The sequence below is a fragment of the Thalassophryne amazonica genome, chromosome 2 (assembly GCF_902500255.1).
Source record: "Thalassophryne amazonica chromosome 2, fThaAma1.1, whole genome shotgun sequence".
In the NCBI taxonomy this organism is placed as follows: Eukaryota; Metazoa; Chordata; class Actinopteri; order Batrachoidiformes; family Batrachoididae; genus Thalassophryne; species Thalassophryne amazonica.
The window spans coordinates 38554813-38564468 of NC_047104.1; the positions used below are offsets into that span (position 1 = coordinate 38554813).

A 9656-nucleotide genomic window follows, 5' to 3' on the forward strand; every position below is an offset into this window, starting at 1 on the left:
ATTACTCTTGCTTGTTCAGTAGTAAATCTTGTTATTTACTTTCTCCATTGTCCGTTCATTGCGCCCCCTGTTGTGGGTCCGTGTTCCAACACTTTCGCAACAAACCAGCTATGTAATGTGTGAGTGTCTTATATAGTGATATAAGTCCTTTAGAAACTATTATAAATGCAACTGTCATCATTTCTGTTCTAAGGTGAAAACAGTTGTTTATATACACAAATTATAGAAATAATTAATGGAAAAATAAATGTATAAGCTTCAACAAGTAATATTTGTCATCCACTTGATACTGGGGTTTAGTAAATCACTTTCTAGACTGATTCACTGTGGCCCGGGTGCAAGCGACACACAAGTCATGTTATTAAATAGCTGATAGTCTGGAGAAAACATAACACATGCTCATCAGTTGGATGGAGTACTCTTCGAACTAATAATTTTTTGGGCCACCTTTCCTCTGTTGTGAGAAATAAATACAAAGACACTGACATCCACAAAATTTACTTTTGATACGACAAAACTGTCTTCACTTGCCACTTAGTTTTACCCTTAATGTATCCAAAAAGAAAACACAAATTTATAAGGGGGATGTCTTTATGCATAAAAATATGGCATACCTGCTGCAAATATAGTGAATCATGATTGACATATTCAGGGATGAAAGTGGTGAAAAACAAAAAAAGCTGAAACCCAAAATTACCCCTCAACACCACCTCCACGAAAATGTTTCAATTCTAGAAGCTCTGAAATGCAGTCTGGGACTATTCCAGACGATAAAAGAGTGAGTGCAGCATCCATTTAGTGAGAAAAAAAACCCAACTTTCCTTATTCAAATTCATTCCAGTAGTATTCTGCTCTTACTAGGATGCACATTACACCTATCCTGGCCCCCCTCCACTGGCTGCCTGTGCATTTTAGAATTAATTTTAAGATTCTTTTATTTGTTTTTAAATCTTTAAATGGCCTTGCCCTGCCCTACCTCCTTCATTGTTACGCCCCTGCTTGCCACCTCCGGGCTGCTGATCAGCTCCTCCTGGAGGTGCCGAGGTGCAAGCGTATGCTCAGAGGGGATCGAGCTTTTTCTGTTGTGGCTCCAAAGATGTGGAACGAGTTACCGCTCCACATCAGGCAGACCTCTTCACTTTTTGTTTTTAAAACTAATCTTAAAACCCACTTTTATGCACTGGCTTTTAACTCGGAATGAGATCTTGATCTGTTTTGGTTAACTGATTTTACTTGTTTTAGTTATTTTTTTGGGGGGGGGGCTTGTTTTTTTTATTTGTACTTTGTGGTTTGTTACCTTTTATATGTCACAGCACTTTGTTTCAGCTGCAGCTGTTTTTTTTAAAAGTGCTTTATAAATAAAGTTGATTTGATTTGATTTGATGCAGCAGTTTTCTAGTTTGGCAGATAGTTCTGGAGGAAATCACTGAAGAAATTAACAAATTGAAAATATGGTTTGACCGAAACAAACTGTCATTAAACTTAAATAAGACAGGGATGAAATGGAGGTGTAAGAGTCACTAGGTGTTCACAGGAAACTTGTTTATTTCTGTATGTATGTATGTATGTATGTATGTATTTATTTATTTATGTTCATTGTTAGTTGCTTTTATATTTTCTGTTGTGTTTCTATTCAGGTTCTTTTTGTCTCTTTGTCTAAAATTGTATATAATAATCATTAGATTATTAATATATAAACAAAATAAATTTAAGGAATATTACAATTTGAAAACAAATACACCCGAACGTGATGACGGCTGCAACTGCTTAACGCTAACTTTTAACATTGAAAATGCCATAGACATGCTAACGCGTTAGCATCGCTCCCGTTTTTAAGTTTAAAATACATCTATCAACTGTTTCAGAAGCCCATAACAGGTCGGTTTAACATAGAAAAGGTAAATAATACACACAGACGTATGCTCTTTAGGGTTTTTGCGGGGGAAAATTAAGCGAAAGAAAGAATAAACAAAGCAGTAGATCGGTTTTCGATACCCATCTCTAGTTGCTATACTGTCATTTTGTCATAATTATTAGGCCCACACAACAGACAACTTAGTTTATTTTAATATATAAGTTGTGATCATCATTCATTACCCAATTGTGATTTTTATATGACATAATTTCAGGTGTCAACAGTGACCATCCTCTGTCACCAGATTTTGTGCCTGCTATATTCAGCCATGTCGTCACCATAGAAAAAAAGAGCTCAAGCCAGTCTTAAAGTAGACCTGCACTGAAATAAATGTGGTCAGATTTCAGAAAGAAATCACTGATATATATTTATAAGACCCTTGTGAATGCAGTAAAGTAAATCTGTAAGCCCAAATTTGTAATTCGGCGGATAAATCTTCATTTAAAAATGACAAATTTGCAGCTAAAATTTAGCCCTCTGTGAAAACAGCTTGTACAGCCGTATCATTTCCATGACGTCAGGGACAAGACAGCCGTATCATTTCCATGACGTCAGGGACAAGACGACGCGCTCCCACCTTCAGTCCGATCCCGCATTGAAATTGATTTTATCTGTTAGTAATGTTACTTATACACGTCCTGGTTTCAAAATCCAAAAGTAAGCTGCAATGAATGTGAGATACAGATCTGTGTGCTCAGATCAGCAACGACATCGACAGGGGGCGCCGTTCTTCCTCTCCCGCTCTCTGCCTCCGCTGCACTTATTAAGTCTGCGCCGCCCGTGTCTGCTCTGCAGCTGGTGTTGTGCCAGATTCAGCGCACAACACCGGCATCACCTCTCTGTCTACTGATGGAGCTGCAGCACACTTGGCACAAGTCCTGAGATTACGCTCGCTGTTTTAATGAGAAGCAGCCGGTACACCTGTTGCTGCAAGGACAGACTTCTTGCGGCAAAATCCACAGCACCGCACGTCTCGGCAATCGGAGCCCCAGAGCTCCATGGATGCTGAGAGAGGTTTATATCTTTTTAATGACTGGGATTCTTTGCGGGTCTCGCCTCCATATCCCGCGATGGTACCGGAGGCGAAAGACAGTAGATTTTCATTGCGACGCCACTCAATCAAACGGGCGTATGAAAAAGTCCCCCAAAATAATTTTCAAGCACAAATAAAAGAAATGTGTACTCACCAAACGTGCCGCAAGACAATATGAAGTTTTAAAAAAAGTAGATCCTTCCGTATAAGACAAGAAAAAGGTGCAGATGCAAACTGACGTAAATCCACAAATTACAATTGGCGCAATGCATGCTGGGAGAGGGTCTTGTCCGTGACGTCTCGGCAGCATCCATGATGAGAGGGACAATTTGCGGACTGTAAATTTGTCATTTTCAAATGAAGATTTCTCCGTTGAATGACAGATCTGGGCTTGCAGATTTACTTTACTACATTCAGAAGGATGTCGTGTAAATGTAAGTCATTTTTTGTTCAAAAAATCTGACTGCATTTTTTTCAATGCAGGTCTCCTTTAAGAAGTTCCATCAGCGCCAGTCCCTGAAAAGAAACAGAGGGTAGACATCATGCTGTCCAAACTCTTCTCACACTGTCAAATTCAGGTGCTTCCAATGACGAGCCACAGCACCATCTAGAGGAGGGGGATTTCACAGAATTAAATGAAGATCTGGACATTGTGGCTGACAGTGAGGACCTTGTTTCTGGTGTCTCTTCTCAGACTGATCATGTAATGCAGATAAGTGCATCATGTCAGACAGATCTAACAGTTGCTGACATTAATGCCATTGAAACAGACTGTCAGAACATGTGAACAGAACACATAAACCTCAAGGCAAAGTTAGATTCAAGTGATATTGTGTCAGAAGCCACACACAACTAATGAAAGTGAGATGCCTAACTGGCTTACCAAACTTTGCAGTTCTGCTAGCTGTCTTCAGTGTCATCAAAGGATCCCTCAAAGATACACAATCCATGTCTGCTTTTCAGCAGTTTTTACTGACATGCATGAGACTGCGGTGGAACTTGACCATGCAGTTTGTTGGATACTTGTTTGGCATTCATGCATCTACTGTATCAAGGATCTTTGGAAATGCTGTCACACTACTAAATGATTGTTTGGTTCCACTTAGTGTAATCTGGCCTGGTCGTGATAAGGACATCTTTGCCAATGTGCTTCAGAAAACATTCCTCCAAGTGCATTAGCATCATAGATTGCTTTGAGATCTTCATTGACAAACCAAAAGATCTTAGCGCTAAAGCCCAGACCTATTCACAATACAAGTCACATAACACTATGAAATACCTGATTGGGATAACACAGAGCAACAGACCAGCATATTACAGCAAACAGTGGATTTTTGGATAGACTGTTACCTGGTGACCTAGTGCTAGCTGACAGAGGATTTACAATTCAAGATCAAGTTGGTCTTTATTGTACTCGAGTGGAAATTCCTGCATTCACAAGGGGTAAGAAACAATTAGGAGCAGATGAACTTGAGGACACTAGAAAGTTGGCTTCAGTACGGATTCACGTGGAGCGAGTAATCGGAGTTGCACGACAGAAGTACACAATGCTGCAGGGTCCTGTACCTATTACACTCCTGCATAACACAGACAATGAGGAATTTACTACTCTCGACAAGATTGTTCGTGTAGCTTGTGCTTTAACAAACACTTGTCCATCTGTGGTTCCATTTGATTAGCTTTCAGTTAATCTTCCTGAAATGATGTAAAATTAATGTATTGTTCATATTATTATCATGCTTATGTTAGTTTTCAAAATTTATAGGTGTTAAGACTTAAGAAAATAATATGATATCCCTTCAATATGTATAAGTGCTGAGTAGCTGTACATGGTACATTAGTAGTCTCTTTTTTAAGGTAGTAAACTCAAATAATCAAATAAAATTTTCAAAGAATGTATACAAAATATATATATACAGACCTATACACAATATCTTGTGAACTACAGGTAATTTATCATACTAGAATACAGTGCATTTCTGTCTAAAGCAACAACAGTCACGATGCATTGTTTGTAATAACAGAAATTTGGTTATGACTTTTGTGACTTCTTTTTTGCATTGTCAATTATTCGACAGTCTGTACACAACCACTTTCACTTGGGCACTGTCTTTAGTCCTAAACATTTGAGATGAAAGTGGTTGATTGTGCAGGTCGTGTACTGACAACATATCACGTCTGGTGTTCTTACAGTTACTTTGCAGTAATACCATGTACACCTAGTCTTGTCCTGGTTCACAACTGTATGGCTGGTGACTTGGGCACAGGTGTTTTTCTTTCCTAACAGTTCAGGCAAAATGTCAAGTTTGTAAAAATATGTGACATTTTCAAGTGCAGAATAAAAAAAGGCAGAGTCAGGTTGAACACGCACAATACAGAATTCTGCACTTTCCGTCCACACCACGAAGTCGCAGTATTCTCGGCCCGTGACAAACAGCTGTGACTGCACTTGATAATAATAACTGTGGTCTTTTCTGAGCTCCAAGCTTCCATCAGTGCCCTTCAAGCTGAATTTTGGACTGCGCAGCTGTGACAATGCCAACATCCTTGCTTGCAAAAGGACATTTGATTTCTAGCAGTCCATCGCCACAACATGCACAGGACACCAAGCTATCTGGAGAGGCCCCAAGAAATGGGAAGGCTGGGTTAATGTGCAAGCCACATTCATTGACCTTGAAGTCCAGGTGTTGTGTTTTCGCGAACGTGGCATACACTTGTCTGGCACGGTCTTCATTTTCACACCCATACCTGCCAAAGTAATTATAAGCATGTTTAACAATTTTGCATAAATTTACTTAAATATTATTTAATGCAAAATTATAGGGAAGAACACAAAAGGCAAGGAACACACACTGACATATATTAGTTCAGTTTCATCACACACCCACACTTAAAAAACTAAAAGCTTAAATTAAACCTGAAAACTAAAAATATAATACTAAAGTGCACATAGAAGAAAGTAAACAAAATAGAGACCAATTTTGCACATGGGACAATAAAGCATTGCACAAACTGTCACATTTAATGCAAACCACATATGAAAAAATAAATCAGACCTTAAGCTAAATAAAGATTACCAACACCATGCAAAACCTACTATGTATGTATAAAGCACCATATTTTCTAAAAGCCTGTGCTTTGCATTAAGGCTGACACCTAATGCTATTCAAAGCATTTGCACTTTTCTTACCATATTTGCCAGGATTCTGTTATTAAAAAGAATGTACAAATCCAATGAGGCCTGTTTGAACATTTATACTTTAAAAATTGCTTATGTCTTAATATATTTTCAGTAACAATGATACATAATGTTATAAATTTCACATCATTACTGCATAGCAGTATTACATACCATGTGGCAGCTGTTGAAAACTTGGAACTGTCAGGGTAACAGATCAACCTGACCAAACTCTTTGATGGGTTTGCTGGGTCGGTTCGTGCCGCATCCTTGAACCGCAAAGTGGTGATCCTTCCTGCTCTGAGGGAAAACCATAACTTTGACTTTGCCTGTTGCCTCGTCTCCTGTTCGATCTTCACAGCCTGCAGATTTAACAATAAGATATAGTTAAAGCCAAAAATCACATGTACATGTATGTGTCCTATTTCATATTCTTGATGTTAGTGTAATTTATGTGTTCCACTTTTTTATGGTTAACGAAGTACTAGGGCTGCAGCTATCGATTATTCTGGCGATTAATTGAGTAATCGGATAAAAAGTACTTTTGCTTTTTAAAACATTAACAGTCCAGGGCTCTCCCTAAGTAATGGCACAATGTCACTGCGTCATCACGGAGATTGTCAAATTTAGTGTATCCCTTTCTGTTTTCCTGGGTAATTATGTTTTCACATCAAGTTTTGGATCTTTCCTGGTGTCAGGAGCTCAGCCAAAGTCAGGCCAAAGTCTTGACATTTTGCTCAAATAGTGATGGGTTGTGGCTTTCTGTTTTTTCCCTTACCAAAAAATAGTACTGATAAGTATATAAAAAGTAAACTAGAAGTATACTTGAAACATACTTGCATATACTACTTTTTGGTTTTCCCAACTTGTAAAATGCAACCATTTTTATTTATTGACTGATTGATTTATTAAGGTGGTAGACTGGGTCCCTGCATGAATTTCTTTTTAACACTGCGATTCAGCCAATGCTTTTCATTTTCAGCTGGAGGTTGAACATGCAGCCTCGCAGTCACTGTTTTTTATTATTATTATTTTATTTGAGTTCCCGTTTTTGTGAAGCATTGTGTGTTGCCCCAAAAAGCTAAAATTAAAAAGCGAAACACTTATTACGAATCTAAGCAAAACGCAGAAGAAAGCATGGACTTCTTCCAGAGACTCTGTGGCCGGGACGGAGCTGTGTGAGGGCAGTGCTGAGCCGCTCACACCGGGTAGAGAGAGGCAGCAGCCGGCCGCCACGCGTAGAGCGGCCAGTGGACGAAACTTTGTTGTTTAAAAAAAAAAAAAACACTGCTTTGCTTTAAATGCACAGTAAACTATTTCAGATGATCAGCGTGAACCGTCTTTTTCATAAAAGACTTTATTTCATTCTGTTTGTCGCGTTGGAAAGCTGTAGCTATTGTGCTAATTTGATTAGCGCTTGCGCTAGTCTTCTTCTTTTTCTTTTTCTGGGGACGTTACAGCGCCACACACAGGCCTGGCATATGTACTACAACGTTAAACGAAGCTTCGAGGCACAGAATTTGCCTGGAACATTTTTTGTAATCGAATTATTCGAATTACTCGACTAATCGTTTCAGCCCTACAAAGTACATAGGAAAATAGAAATAAATGAATACTGCTGTAAACTGTTTTAGTAATAAAATGTTTAACAAGTACATTCTGTAAATATTGTATTTTTTAAAACTTAAAACAGTATTTTGCTTCATTTTCATACAGATCATGCTCTAAAAATATTTTTACCTGTTCCTGAGTTACTGTTATTGAAGCAAAAACCTGTCACACTCCTTAACAAGGTCCATGGGAGAGAGCTTTCTGTGGTTTGCATTGTAGAGGTCTGTCAGGGGCTTTGGCAAGCACAAGGCAACTGGTTTAGGAACAGTCTCTACAGTACTCTGGTAGTATTGACAGCAAGCCTGGCTTAACACCAGAATTTGTCAGGGCATCGTAGAACAGTCTACTTTCATCAGCTGACACTGGTGGTGTCTCTGGTCTTCTTTTCTTCTGTTCTACATCTGCACCTGTGCCAGTTGTGCTCCTTTTCTTGGCAGGATAATCTATGGCAGCACCTGTGGCAAAGAGGTCCTTGCCTGTCTTGATGGTCCCTTGATGTCCCCACTGTCTTGGACCATCAGTACAGCTCTTGGCTTGTACATGACGCACAGCTGACTCGAGAGCAAAGAGCATGGCAGTTATGTGTGAGCAGACTTCTCCCAAGCCAGCTTTACATGTGCAATGCCCACACAGTACAGTCACATCCTTGTCTACAATGGCCCATGGTTTCAGTTGTTCAGCAGACAGCGCACATGAATGATGAACCTGTTAATGACAAACAAATATTAAGAACACATGATCATAAATGACGGACGTGGAAATGTCAAGAAATTTACATCTTTTACCAAGTGAGAGTTCCTCAAAATATAAGTCCCAAGTTTAACAAATACAATTTTATGTAGTTAGTGTATTCAAGAACTAGAATTATCATATTTGGTGAAATGTATTGTTCAAAGTTTATTTTAAAATAAATAATAAAAATAAGCATGACAAGAGTTTATAGTACCTATCCCATGATCATGATGACCTGTATGTAAAATTATGGTGTTAGGTCAGGAATTAGGAATGGGATTAGGTCATGCTAATTGCAGCAAATATAACCACATTGATAAATTGATGTTTGTTAAGTACTTGTTACATAGCTATACATCTCAAAGTGAAACATATATACATATAACATATATGTTATATGTATATAATAATATATATGCATATACATATATATATATTATTATATACATGTTATACGTATATAATAATATATATGTATATACATATAACATATAAACAGATATACCTTACTGAATTCTCATGAATTTGTAAATAAACAAACCTTTGCTGTGATGAGATGACGACCTGAAACTGCTGGTAGAATCCACTGATTGAGGCTAGTCACCCATCCTGACACGAAGTACTGATAGGCATCCAGACTCTTGTAGGCCTTCAGATCGTGTCCAGTCTATCTTGAGACATCGTTAATCACATAATGATACAGATCGTGCAGTGTGAAGTTGGGAAGACACGCAGCGCTGCACTTGATGACGTCAGTAAACAAACCACTCGGCAAAAGGTAAACATCGTTTTCCAGGCCTCCCTGATGAAGTTTCTCGATGTACCTGTCCCGATATTCACCTTGCAGATGACTAACATCACTGGAGAGTGTTAAACCATGTGTTATCATCGCCGATCGTTGAAGATTTATCACAATTGAAGACTTATTTACCGCATTGTAGTCACCGCCAACATGGCCGACACAGGTCACATGACCCGTGGTCACGTGATGCAAGTACTCAATATTGCTGCTGACCTCTGAAATGGCATGCGCAGTGAAGGCAGGGGCCACCGATTTTTAGGAGGGACCGTTCGGTTGGCGACACCAGGCACATGCTTGTAACATTCCACAGCAAAGCTTCCGTAGTGTTGCATAACACGGAGTCTTCGCAGATACGGATGGACCATTTTTTTCTTTTCAAAATAAG

General features: G+C 38.8%; 1 long non-coding RNA gene across 1 annotated transcript; it reads right to left on the reverse strand.

The window, feature by feature from the left end:
- Positions 1-4353: 4353 nt before the first annotated feature.
- On the reverse strand, positions 4354-9566 carry LOC117502049. The gene is made up of 4 exons (XR_004558167.1): positions 9011-9566; positions 7867-8442; positions 6301-6488; positions 4354-5696 (listed from the first exon to the last, which is right to left on the reverse strand). It is a non-coding gene; the product is annotated as an uncharacterized LOC117502049 (long non-coding RNA).
- Positions 9567-9656: the final 90 nt, after the last annotated feature.